At 38.5% G+C, this 13,751-nt stretch overlaps 1 long non-coding RNA gene across 1 annotated transcript; it reads left to right on the forward strand.

The window, feature by feature from the left end:
* Window positions 1–9,605: 9,605 nt before the first annotated feature.
* Window positions 9,606–13,535, forward strand: LOC143659165 (uncharacterized). The gene is made up of 3 exons (XR_013163444.1): window positions 9,606–9,669; window positions 10,257–10,345; window positions 13,330–13,535. It is a non-coding gene; the product is annotated as an uncharacterized LOC143659165 (long non-coding RNA).
* The last annotated feature ends 216 nt before the right edge of the window (window positions 13,536–13,751 follow it).

Genomic DNA, 13,751 nt, shown 5'->3' on the forward strand with positions numbered 1-13,751 from the left:
GCCGCCTACTTACTATAGGACTCCAACCAAATGACCTGGTGGAAAAGACAAAACTAAAGCAACATAAAAAGACCATTGGCTGCCAGGAGTTCAGGGGGAGGGATAAATAGGTAGAGCCCAGGGCATGCTGAAACTATTCTGTCTGATACTGAAATGGCAAGTATATGACATTGTGCATTTGTCAAAAACCATAGAACCATACAATACAATTGGACTCTATTGTAAGCTATGGACTTGGGTTAATAATAATGTACCAATATTAGTTCATCAGTTGCAACAGATATGCCACACAATGCAAAATGTTAATAATATGAAAACTGTGTATGGGAAGGGGGTGTCAGGAGAGAGGGGGTATATAGCAACTCTGTACTTTCTGTGCAATTTTCTTGAGATGTATAACTGCTCTAAAATATAAAGTCTATTTAAAAAAAATGAATTGGAATTTTTTCCTCCAACTTTGAGATTTCCTTTTATTATCTTGTTGATGCAAAACATAATTAAACAAAATTTTCCCTCTTAGAATTTTGCTTTTTGAAAGTATCTCTCAGTTGTATGGGGACTTTCAATTCTATGGAGAAAAATATCCAGACTTGTTTGGAACATGGTGACTGTACTAAAAAGAACTAGGCTTTTGTTGCAAATTCATGACTAAATTTATTTATCCTTCAACAACCATTAATTGAGAGCCTGCTATTATTTTTGGCAATGAATATGTGTTAAAAATCTAATAAAGAAATATACGTCACTGTCACCTTTTCTATGCTCATAAGTGAATGAAAACAATGTCGCATGCTCAGAGTTCCATGAGAATTGCTATGAAGTGCTTTGAAAGTGAAGGTACCAAATATCACTTTGGTCTGATAAAAGACAAAAAAAAAATCATAAAAGAGACAGAGTTAAGGTGAAACATAAAAGACAGGTAGAACTTTTTTTAAAAATAAAGTTTATTTTTATATAAAATAAATATGTGCTCAAAATCTCTCTAAAATGTAAAACAAAAACAATGGTCTACCACCACTTTCTGAACACTAGTAATAGCATTTTAATTCATTTACTGTTGTCTTTTTCCTATATTTTATGTAATTTATATGTACTTCTTCAAATTGCATTTTCCATAATTCTTAAAAATATCTAGGGATATAAAGATTCCATAAAATATGTGCATACTTTAAATAACTTCCCATCCAGGCAATTGAACCCTTTGAAATTTATATGGCTAGCCTAATCAAAAGTGGAATTACATTTTTAATGCTTTGATGACATATTGCCAAAATGCTCGCTTACATGGCTTTACATTTATAAATCATTGCTAAGGAATATGCTTCATCGTATACCTGACATTAGTATAATTTTAAATACTTACTAATTTATAGATTAAAATAATATGCCATTATATTAAGTTGAATTTCTTTGTGTGAATATTTACCCATATACTTTCCAATTAATTTAGTTTTTTAGGTGAAATGTATATTTAGAAGTTTTGCAAATTTACCTATTGCCATCTATGGGTTTCTTAACATTTATAGTAATTCTTTCTAGATTGGATAGTAACCTTGTAAAGTATTTTTCTGTTGTTTGTCTTAAATACTTCCAAATTTATTTGCCTTTTAATTTTTTGAATATTCAGACAGTTGAATATTTTATACCCTTAAATCTTAACATTTATTTATAGTAATTCTTTCTATACCGGATAGTAACCTTGTAAAGTATTTTTCTGCCATTTGTCTTAAATGTTTTCCGAATTTATTTGCCTTTTAATTTTTTGAACATTCAAACAGTTGAATATTTTATATCCTTAAATCTGGCCATTTATTTTTCATGATCACTTTTAAGTTTAGAGATCTTCTCAGATGGAAGACATTTATATGCATAAATGTATTAGAGATATTACTTTTAAAGAGACAAATAGGAGCAAAGGCTGTGAACTGGGCAAAGCCCTAGTTTTGTACGAATGAATATTTGTGAAAATCAGTACCAATGTCTAAGTTTGGGATGGTGGTTGTGGCTCGAGTGTCAGGTGTTATGACTTCCACCTAAAAAGTGGGTTTTTTCCTTGGAGATTTGGGAAACCATTTAAAGGTTTTGAATGGAGGACTGATGCAATGAATATGACTTTTCAGATACGTTATCTTTTTGCTACATACTGGATTAACTGGAGGTAGGACTGAATGAGTGGGTGGGAAAACAAGGGGTTAGTTTTCTCTTGCTGCTGTAACGAACAACTGCAAACAGTAGCTTCAAACAGTGAAAACTTATTTCCTGGCATTCGCAAAGCTCAGAAATCTGAATTTCACTGGGCTGAAATTAAGGGCTGGCAGGACCATGGTCTCTTTGGAGGCTTTAGGGGAGGAGCCATTTCTTTGCCTTTTCCAGCGTCCAGAGGTCACCTGCATTCCTTGTCTTCTGGACCCATTCCTCCATCTTCAAAGCCAGCAGTGTAGCATCCTCAAATCTTTCTCTGGCCACGATCCTCTGCTTCTATCATCACATCTCTTCCTCTGCTCTGATCCTCCCGCCTCCCTTTGATAAGTATCCTTGTAATTATGTTGGACCCAGCTGGATAATCCAAGATAATCTCACTGTCCTTAACTTAATCACATTTGCAGAGTCCCTTTTGCCACGTACGATAACATACTCACAGGTTCCAGGTGTTAGGATGGGGGCATCTTTGGGTGTCCATTATTCTGCTTACAAAGATAAGACAGAAATTTATACATGATCTAATGAAGACTCTAATTGTGGTAGTGGCTATGGACTCGACACAGCTCTGTACCTCCCTCGGTGGCTAATCAGTCACAGATGTCTGTTGTCTCTTACTTGGCACGATCCCTTGCAGCTATTGCTTGTGGTTCATTCCCACTGAACCATTCCTGAATTTGTCATTCTTGTGCTTTTGCTAAAAATGCTCACTTCATTTAGAATTTATTTCCTATACACCATTGTCTATCCAAATTTTGCTAACTGGTTGCTAAAATTGTGTTCTATTTTGTGGTCAAGATGAGATGAACCCTATTCAGGCTGTTTACTTTCCTGTTCTGAGACTTTCGTCGTTTTTATTTTTTAGAATATTAGGCTTTTTCACAACAAGTGGCAGGTGAGTAGGATGAGTTTATTCACTGCAAAACACACAGACACTTCATCCAAAGGCCAACTTTATCTTAAAACAATAAAAATCTCAAATAAATACATTTTCAAATCATACACTTATGCAGAATCTAAACTGAATCATATTTTATTTTTTCCTGTCCCTTCATTCCCCTCTTGTCAATAAACTCTTTCCATTAAAAGAAAAAACTTGGAATCTGAAAGGACAGTAACTCTATGTCCTCCTATTTTTAGAAAGGAAAACCATAAGTTCAGAGAGATAGCATGATAAGGTCATGAATTATTAGGTGGCAGTATAAATACTTGAAACCCAGATTCTTGACTCACTTTTAGAATAAAGAAATTGGTATTACACCACAGTGCTTGACGTCTAAGTCATTGAAAACAAAATCCTCATATGTCCTTTAGGCATGGCTTCTTTCAAAGCTTTGTGTAGAAAAGGGAATTTATGACTGTTTCTATTTCTTACTTTTCAATAGTTTGCATTGGTATTTTGTAAATAGAAGGCATGGCATATAAAAATATGGAGAGGATTCAAGATTAAGCTGTCACTTATTTTCTAGTGAACAGAAGGTTATCTCAGGTTAGCATGTACCTCAGGAAAGGGCAGTTGAAAGCAGTAATTTGACGCTATCTTTCCTTTCACCCACTACTTATGTTTGTCCAAAAATAAGGTGGCAAACTCAACACTTGACACTGGAATAGAAAGACATTGCTTAGATATACCAGAGTGGACATTTCAGGTGAGCTGGGCTCCTTGGCTTCCCTGGTGTGCCTCTGATGACCGATGGTGATGGGGGTTGGTCAGTCTGGTCCATTTCTCCCACTGCAGTCAAAGGCAGGCTCAGAAGATGCACCTTTTCTTGTTGGAGGACAAGCTGTCCTTTAAAATTGCTGATGTGAGGTTGGGATAGGCTTGAACCTTGAATGACAAAGCACATGAGAAAGGGTTGATAAAATCAGCTATGGGATGAAAACAGGTAGACGGGGAAGCTAGGGTTGGTTGCCTTCTCTGAAGAAGCAAAAAGGACACAAATAGCTCAAAGTGGTAGGCATACTAGAACATCTATAATTCCTTACTGGCTAAAACCTTCTAGGACATCCATCTGGGCACAGAAGGATCATCAGCTGACGGGTTTACTTAGAAATAGGTTACAATTAACATGTCTCCATCTTCATCTCTTTATAAAGCTCTTAATCTGGAGTATGGGCAGTTCTCCAAAGACTGAGTTTCAGGTACAGGAGAAAAGATGAGAATTTAAGTGTCAAAACAGACTTCGACAGTGCTTTTGTGAGCCACGTGCATGTGTGCGAGCACGTGTTAAACCTTGAAATGTGACTATTGAATTGCATGTTACACTCTTCACAGAGAAGACAGGTTTCAGAATGTGTCACTTTACGTGAATGCCTTAACACCACAGAACTCAAAAGTACAAACGGAAACAGCCAGAAAAAAATGGGTTTCTTGAATGTGTGTTTGGGAAAGCTTTTAAGATTGGAGCTATCTAAAACTCTGCCCACAAGGAAATGTCATACAGGCTTCTGTCATATCCCTTAAAAGACTAGTTTATCATAACTGAGAGAACAATCGTTCTGATGCAAAGTGATTGCATTTCAGTGCCCAGTGGGAGGGCAGGGATAAACAGGTAAGGAACTAGCAAATCTTCCACAGGACGGTGCTTTATTGCTATGAATACCTGCTGTTGGCTAAATTCGCCCTAAATCACTATAGCAAATGACTGCAGAAAGGCAAAAGCCAAAAAAATACACAGAACATTCTGACACCTTTTGCTAATGTAATATTTTAACCAACAAGAGTCTTAAGGGTGATGAAGGGTGGTGAAGGGTAATTGTGACAGCTTTGAGAATTTGCTATCCAGAGATTTTAAAAATTTGACTCAGGTAAATGCACAGTCACTCTAAGAAATGAAAATATTTGGCAATTCAACTGTGGCCAATATAACAAGACTACAATAAAGTGATAAACTGTAGCAAAGTATGGGAGACTGAAGGACTCTCAGATGAAGAAAATCTAAGAAGGAAAGCAGAGAAAGGACAGGGTTGTCACCCATGTAAAGTGAATTATTATCTAATATGACCCTTGGGTGGAGAGGACGCTGGCCAGGTAACAGTGAGGTACAGAGCATGTCTCCCAAGATGTGACCCTATCGCCATCCTTGTGTAACTACAAAAGTGGTTTCCACACTTGCAAAAACAAGAACTGATGATCCACTTGAAATCAAGCTAAGAAAAAATTCTGGTAGAGTGCCAGAGTTCCGAAATATTGCAAAACAAGTGTGAGCAATGCTTTACCATCCCATAAAGGAAAAGGAATTAAATGAACAGAAGTGCATTAGGGACCATTTCTGACTTATCCTTTGCTATATACCAAGTGTCTTGGAAAGAGCTGTACAAAAAATAGCTTTTGAATAAATGTGGGTAAAGGAATTTGGTTTTTTACAAGCTGAAAGCAACGAAGAATTCTTGGTATTTGTACGTATTAGGCACACTGTATCTAGGCATTTTATGCTAATAACTTTTTTTTTGTATGCTATATGGTGGGCGTCCCATTTCATTCTTTTTCCATGTAAGTACCCCCTTATTGCAGCACCATATGTTGAATTTCTTTTTTTGTTGTTTTTGTTGGTTGGTTGGTTGGTTTTTTGGGAGGTACATAGACCAGGAATCAAAACTGTATCTCTTGCATGGCAGGTGAGAATTCTACCACTGAACTACCCTCTCACCTCCTCTGCTAACTTTTAAATATAATTGATGGTATCAAAATTCATTTAATTGATAGGAATTCTGAATGGGAAGGACTGTGCTCATTAAAAACAATTACCTGATGAACATCATAACAATGCACGTACTCTGTGTATATCTAAGACAAAATCGTGATTATGCTAACAAGGGTTTGAGATGGAAATTGGAAAATTTGTCATTGGATTGGTAAAACATTATTCTCTTTGAAGTTTCTAGCAAAGAGCAAACTAATGAATATGAAGTATTATCTGTCACCTTCATAGTGTGTTCTTAGTATGAATTGTTCTTGGTCACTTTTCAAAGGTATTTCTTTGCAATATTTCAAACATGACTAAATTAGTACAAATACAAGCTGGGTTATGAAACTGACAAATAACCATATGCTTCCTTTCTGTCATATTCAGCAGGAATTCAGGTACTGTTAGATAAAATTAGGCCAAAGACCAAGGAACAACTCTCTCTGCCCTTAAATCATTCCTCTTCTCTTCATACAGGTCTACAAAGACATTTGAGAAACTTCCAGGATACAGAGTGAAAGGATTAAGATATGAAGATGATGACAGCAGAGATGAACATGGGAATTGAAGGAGAACAAATTTAACAGATAAATGAAGAAGACATCAGTACACACAGGAAAGAATCAGTAATCAAAGTTAAAGTTAGGTCTACAGAAACTTTGCTACATTGAAGAAAGCCCTGAATCTGCCGAATGAAGGTTCTTACGGAGAAGCAGGAAACATTAATGAAATAAAGCCGATGGTTGGATACTTCCTGCTGAGACTTATGAATTTTAAGGGAAAGGAAAAAAAGATCCTACTAATATCCAAGTAAAAAAATCAGATTACTAAAGTGGGTTTTGGATGCCTCTATTGCTAAGGGACAAGGAAGTGTTAAGGTGGTGAGGAGGACAATGCTATGTTAGGAATTACATGCAGGCATGTTGTCATTCTCGGCCAGTGGCAACAAAAAAGGCATTCTATAGTATGCATAAAGTCATAAGATGAACCGCTCAATTCTCTCTCTTATAATATTCTCCAACCCTCACAGGAAGGAATCATAAAAAGAAAAACAGACACACAACAAATGCAACAAAACCTCTTTGACAATGTGAAATTGTATCACAGAAGAACTGACATTGATTGTCAAAATCAGTTAAATGAATACTATAAGTAATTATAGTGATTAACAATAAAATAATAATAATGGTTGATAACATAATCAAAGTATAACTTTCAAAACTGTTTTAAAGGAGCAGATAAATAACATAAAACACTAAAATGCCTTAGCAAACATCTGGGCATAAAGATCTAGATTGGGCAGTGAGTGGGGAAAGTTGGTGAAGGAGAAACATAAAACATCAGAATGGTATTTATTATATGCATTTTTTTGATACTTAACCGCCTTGCTGATTGTCTTATAAAGCTTATTTCCTGGAGGCTTTAAGTACATGATTATTTCATCTGTAATTGTTTATATTATTATCTATTCCTTTACAGTAGGTTTGCCTTTTGTTGCTGCTTTTGGTTTCACAGAAACAAAACATAACTCAAACCGAGTTGCTGCTCTTGGAAAGGGCGTTTAAGTCTGCATCCCAGGAGCCCCAAGTACTAAGATTGCTCACTCATTCCAACCAGTCTCCCTTAATTACCCCTGGACTGGAGCAGGTTCTGAAAGCTTGATTTCCTAGAACTCTAAATGTAGTCAAATGCAGCTGGTTTGCAGAGCTGTCTGTGTGGTGAAAAAATTCCCTTTAACTGTTAATTAGTTCTCTGACCTGTGTTAAGAATGTTCATCCAGCAAGTGTCAATGTCATTTTGGGAATGCAAGGTGGGCCGGTTTGAATCTATTTTGTACCCTAGAAAAGTCGTATTTTAATACCGATTCAATCTTGTGGAGGCAGCCATTTCTTCTAATCCTGATTCACTATTGCAGGGTGGAAACTTTTGATTAGATTATCTCCACAGAGATATGACATGCCCAAGCATGGGTGTAATCTTTTGATTAGATGGAGATTTGACTCCACCCATTCTAGGTGGGTCCTGATTAGATTATTAAAGCCTTTAAAAGGGGAAACATTTTGGAGATATGACAGAAGACTCAGAGCTGATAGAACCCAGAGCTGACACTTAGAGAACAGAGGCACAGATGTTTGGAGAAACTTGGAGCCCAGCAGATGTTACCGTGAGATGTTAAGCAAGCCAGAACCTGGGGAGAGCCAAGGAAAGCCAAGAGATGAAAGTCAGCTCATCACTTTCTAGAGAAGCAAAGTGACGAACCCCCACAGGAACATAGACTGAAAGCAACAGAGCTCAGGACCAAGGGACCAGCAGATGCCAGCCATGTGACTTCCCAGCTGACAGAGCTGTTCCAGATGTATTGGCCTTTCTTGAATTAATATATCTTTCCCTGGATGCCTTAGTTGGACATTTTGATAGGCTTAGAACTGTAAACTTGTAATGTATTAAATTCCCCTTTTAAAAAGCCATTTTAGTTCTGGTATAGCTCATTCTGGCAACTTGCAAACACAAGACTGTTCATGTACATACATACTCAAAGGCAATTTTAGAAGCTTATGATGGTCATTAATATCCTGGTCTTGTGAGGGACAGCTGGCTCTAATTAGGGGTCTGATTATGCATTTAAAACAGCAGGATGAAAACTCAGGCTGGTCCCAAAGGCAGGGGGCGGAAGTTGCCTTCCTTGCTTCTGCCTGTCATCTCTGATCAGAGGACCTCTCAGCCCCTGCCACTTACACTGGTGGTTTATCCTGTGCTTCCTCTCCAGCCATGTCACTTTGGGATTAGGATTCTCCTGCCCACCTGCAGGAGAATTTTCCTCTGACCCTAGAGTTGTTTTTCCTTTAAACCTAGACTTATGGTTGCCAAGCTTTCTCCTTTCATCGATTGTACAATTTCCTGACTTCCCCTCACTATTCTGATCTCACGGTTGGGAACGTTTAGCTTTCAATTTGCAGTGTCACTCCTGCCGCAATTCCTAGAATTAACTCTAGGAAATACTTCCTACAGAAGCAGTTCTAATTCCAATATTGTCCCACTTGCTGTTCGCACCACCCTTACATGGGCCGAAGTTCTCTTAACTGGAGTCCTGCTCACATACCTCGGATTCTGCTCTGATAACCTGTAGTCTTAGTTTGCAAGGGCTGCTGCAACAAACTACCCCAAAACCAGAAATGGTTCTGGAGGTTGGAAGTATGAACCAAGGGGTCAGAAGGGCCCCATTCTCTAGGGACAAATCTGTTCATGTCCCGCCTCTTGGCTTCTGATGGAGGCCAGAGGGAATCCTTGCATTCCTTGGTTTATGTTATAACTCAATCTCTGCTTTTCTGGTCATGTGGCCATCTTCTCTCTTTGCCCTTATGTGTCTCCTTGCCCCTTCTGATAAGGACATTGGATTAAAGACCCACCCTAATCCAGTATGACCTCTTTTTTTTTTTGCGAGCAGGCTCCAGGAACTGAACCCAGGTCTCTGGCATGGCAGGCGAGAATTCTGCCTGCTGAGCCATCATTGCATTGCCCAGGATGATCTCATTTTAATTTGTCTTATATTTCTGTAATGGCCTTACTTCCACAAAAGTGGAAGGCCACATTCTGAGGTACTGTGGATTAAGACTTCAGCATATCCTTTTTGGGGGCACAATTCAACCCACAGCACCTGTCATGTTCCACAAGGACTAGAATGTTCCATGTTCTTCTGCCTTTTGTGAGGTCTGGAACCCTGTCCTCAACCCCCTTCTGATGGCTGAACCCTGAGCCAGCTGACAGACTTTCCTGGCACTAAATGGTGACAGGCTTCCCAAGAGTTCTTACCTCTGCTCTGTCAAACCATTGAGATACTTTGCTGCTTTGTTTTGAATATCTGCTATTTAATTCTTATTGGGATTGGGGTCTGATAGTATCATACCTTATTTTCTACCTGTCCTTTGTCCTATAGCATGGCTCATACCCTTTATATGTAGCTTCTTTGGGATCTCAAGTGAATTATCATGGCGCTAGAAAGGTCCCTCCACTCTGCTGGTTCAGAATTCCAAAGTCTCCCAACACTGGACAATGTCTGGTAGCTCAGCTCCGCTTGCAGCCCCAGACCTGCTACTTCCTGCTGGGCCTGGCAGAAACTGGCCCTGCACATGTGCAGCTCAAGCCCTCCTCCAAGGACCCACAGGAAACCCTGTGCCTACTCCTCCGTGTAGCTCCCTCCTTTCTGGTGTCCTGCTTAGCCACTTCCAGCCTGCTCAACACCCAGCTCCCTAATCTCTGCTTCCTCAGTTCAGCAAGACCGTTGCCTTCTGCTTAGGCCTCAATTCCCTGTCTAAAGCGTGGGAACCCAGGGGGAATGTGGAGTTCATCTCATCTGCTTTTCTTCTTTCACAGCCCACAGTGCTGTGTTGCCCATACATAGTCTAATAACTGAAAGCAGTTATGCCATATATTTGAGCAGTATGGTTGTTTTTGATGAGAAGGTAAGTCTGAAAGCATTTAGTCTGCAACCAAAAGCAGAAGCATAGTATATATATATATATAAACTGGATTGGTAATATAAAAACATTTCTGTTGGGTTCACAACTCATTACTATTTATGCCATGTACCTTTTTAGATCATAGTCAAATTTGGGAAATTCTCTATTAATCTTTTTTCATAAGAAGGTGTAAAATGTGAGGATATTTTGACTTTTTCTTGTGCATGCGTGAATCTTAGTTACTTTCTGAAATGATGGAACTCGTTCTGTTTGTTGTTCTATGTCATCCTTATGATATCCTGTGCGTGCTCTCCTACCCTATCTGACAGGGGAGCTGGTCCATCTTGTTAAGTTTAGATAAGAGCCAAATCCTTTGCTTCCCATATTACATGGCTGATTCACTGGAAGGATTTCCCACAGACTAGCTTCTTACTCTAAATATTTCAAAACAATATTCCCTGCCAGCTACTCACATGCATAGGACATGTTCATTTCACAGTAGGCCTCTGGCCCTGCACCTCTGTGTCACGAGGCCAGGTGAGTCAGCTCGTGGGGAATACTCTGGGAGTCTTTCCTACGCCAGGATGTTTAGCAGTAACTTCACTTCCACTGAAGTGCTTATGAACCATATGATCCAATGTGGTTCATATTGGATAGCACAGTGATCCCAAATTCAGTGCAACTCCAACTAAATGCCCCCTTAGCTAAACCCTCAAAGTAGACACAGCTGCTCTCCCATCAGCAGGTGGGAGGCAAACTATTATGGACAGATGTCAGAATGGATAGTCAGAAGTCTAAGGTGACTGCTGTTAAATGTCTCACTTCGGAAAATTAAAAAAAAAAAAAAGATGGCCACGTGTATTCGTTTCCTATGTTGCTATAACAAATTGCTACAAATGTAGTGACTTAAAACAACAAATATATATTATCTTATTGTTCTGAAAGTCAGAAGTCAAAACCAGGTCATAGCGGGTTAAAATCAAGGTGTTGTCAGGTCCGTATTTCTCTTAGAGGCTGCAGGGGGGCATCTGTTTCCTTGCCTTATACCTTCTAGAGACTTCCACATTCCTTGGCTCCTGGCCACATCACTTCAACCTCTGCTTCTATTGTCCTATTTCCTCTGTCACACAGACACCCCTTTCTCCCTCCCACAAGGAATCTTGTGATTACATTGGGCTCACCTGATAAACTAGGATAATCTCCCCATCTCAAAATCCTCAACTCAATCACATCAGAAAATTCCATGTAAGGCAACATACACACATTCTGGGACTAGGACACGGACACCTTTGGGAGACGACTATTATACCTATCACGCCATGTGAGTACAATGCCAGGAGCACACAGACCCTGGAGGAGGCGTGTACAAAAAAAGGTATAGTAAATCAGCTTCTTCTACCACTTTCTGAACAAGGATTTCTGCCTTTATGAAAATACATGTGGAGTCCGTCCTCTAACCAGACACTTCTCTGAATCCCGAACTTTCCTGGCTCACAAGATGGACTGTTTTCTCTTGATTTCAGACATATCCTTTTTTAGTCATCCCCTTTCCCAAAGTGACCTTATGGAAGCTTTTGATGGTTCTTTATAATTTAAACATATATATATATATATTGTCACCCACAGGTGTCCTAGCCCTGACTGATAAATTAATCTTCTGATTTGACTTCACCAAGCAGAACTCTGGGATTTCAGATACATCAGACTAGAGGAGCCTTGTACAACTGCCCAATTCCCCACAGACTTTAAAGGAGAAGAAAGTTGTGCTGGAGCCAGATCAGTATTTTAATTAAAATAGGACATTAGAATGAACTATACAAGCAGAGATTATACATCCTAGAAAACACTCCATTACAAATATAGCTATTAAAATTATTTGGGCATAGTTTTTTAGAACTTATTTGTGAAACTAGAGTTACTCAAAATTGCTTGATTTGAGAAATTAAATATAGTCTCTGGGATTAAAACCCAAAGATGGTAAATGTTGAAAATAAAAAGTAGCTCTGTTCATTCATTAGCATTCATCACTTAGTTCAAAGACTCTCATAGAGGCTTTTTTCAAGTTGAGAAGACTTAGTATATACACTATATATGCATTTTTCTTTGTAGATTGTAAACTCAGTAAGCTATAATAGACTGAAAAGGGCTTTCATTTTCCTTGGATTAGTTAATTCAGGCCTTCCTAGATGTTTGAAAGGTGAAAATCTAATTTGTGCTCTAATCTTCTTGAAATAACATGGATTTAAGGACACTACCTTTAATAGGAGAAAAACCCTGAAAGCTCAATTAACTGAAAAAGGTGGTAAGTGGTAGATAGCCCCTTACTTATGTAGGAAAAGCAGATCAGGGAGATTTATATATAGTTTTAGTTCTCTGTTAGAAATTCAGATTTATGGTGATTATTTCTAAATATATAGGTGAACCTTTCATGTACCAGACTTATTTGTACATCAGAAAAAGTCTTTGGGGAACACAAAAAGCTAATTAGAACAGTAGGAAATCACTATGTCAGCAAAGAAACTAAAATAAGTTTTCACGAAGGAAAATTAAAATATGGCATTCCCAGAAGAATTCACCTAGATAAAGAAGCCTAGAGTAGCAGCTTACAAACCTGGTGAAATGATATCTTATTCTCTACCCTATATTAATACAACAAATGAAAGTTTGTAGAAAGATCAGTCAATTATGTGACTTGTGCCTATTCAGCTGTAATTGACTTCTCCTGTTTGTGGTATAATATCCATTCTTCCTCTTTCTGGGTGTTCTTTAGGTAAATCTCTCATTCTTGTCACTTAATTCAGGTAGGACAACATGTGCCACCAACTCCAGAGTGGATCCTTAGAAACTTAAATCAATCAATACAGTCTCCTCTTCTCTCCTAACCCATGACTGGGTTGTGTTCCTCAACTAGAGACAATGCACTGAAGTCATTTCTATGCCTGCTTCTGAGAAAGAGAACCCTTATTCTTTTTCCCTGGATTATGTAGGTTGAAGTTCTGAGGTCAGGAGCTGCTGCAGCCATTTTCCTACTATGAGGGGAGAACCTGGAACTGCCTGAAAAAGGGAACATGGATCACTGTGTGGAGATGAGGGATGGAGACAACCCTTTAAAAACCAGAAATGAAAGATGGAGAGAAGTTGGAATTTTGTTGATATGTGTGTTGCTGCTTCAATTCTTTCCTGAAACCAGATATCTCTCTGCACATTTTGAAGTACTTAAGCCATTACATTTCCTTTACTAATAAAGTCATTTGAAGTGTTTTTTCTGTCACTTGCTAGCAAAGAATTCTTCACAAATAGAGTATTTATTATTCCGTATAGGGAGTAAGAGACAGACGCCTAAATATGCAGTTGACAAAGATGAAGTTGAATGAAAGATAGAGAAGTCAGCAGTCTTGGTTGTTGGTAA

This window comes from Tamandua tetradactyla, chromosome 2, assembly GCF_023851605.1.
Source record: "Tamandua tetradactyla isolate mTamTet1 chromosome 2, mTamTet1.pri, whole genome shotgun sequence".
In the NCBI taxonomy this organism is placed as follows: domain Eukaryota; kingdom Metazoa; phylum Chordata; class Mammalia; order Pilosa; family Myrmecophagidae; genus Tamandua; species Tamandua tetradactyla.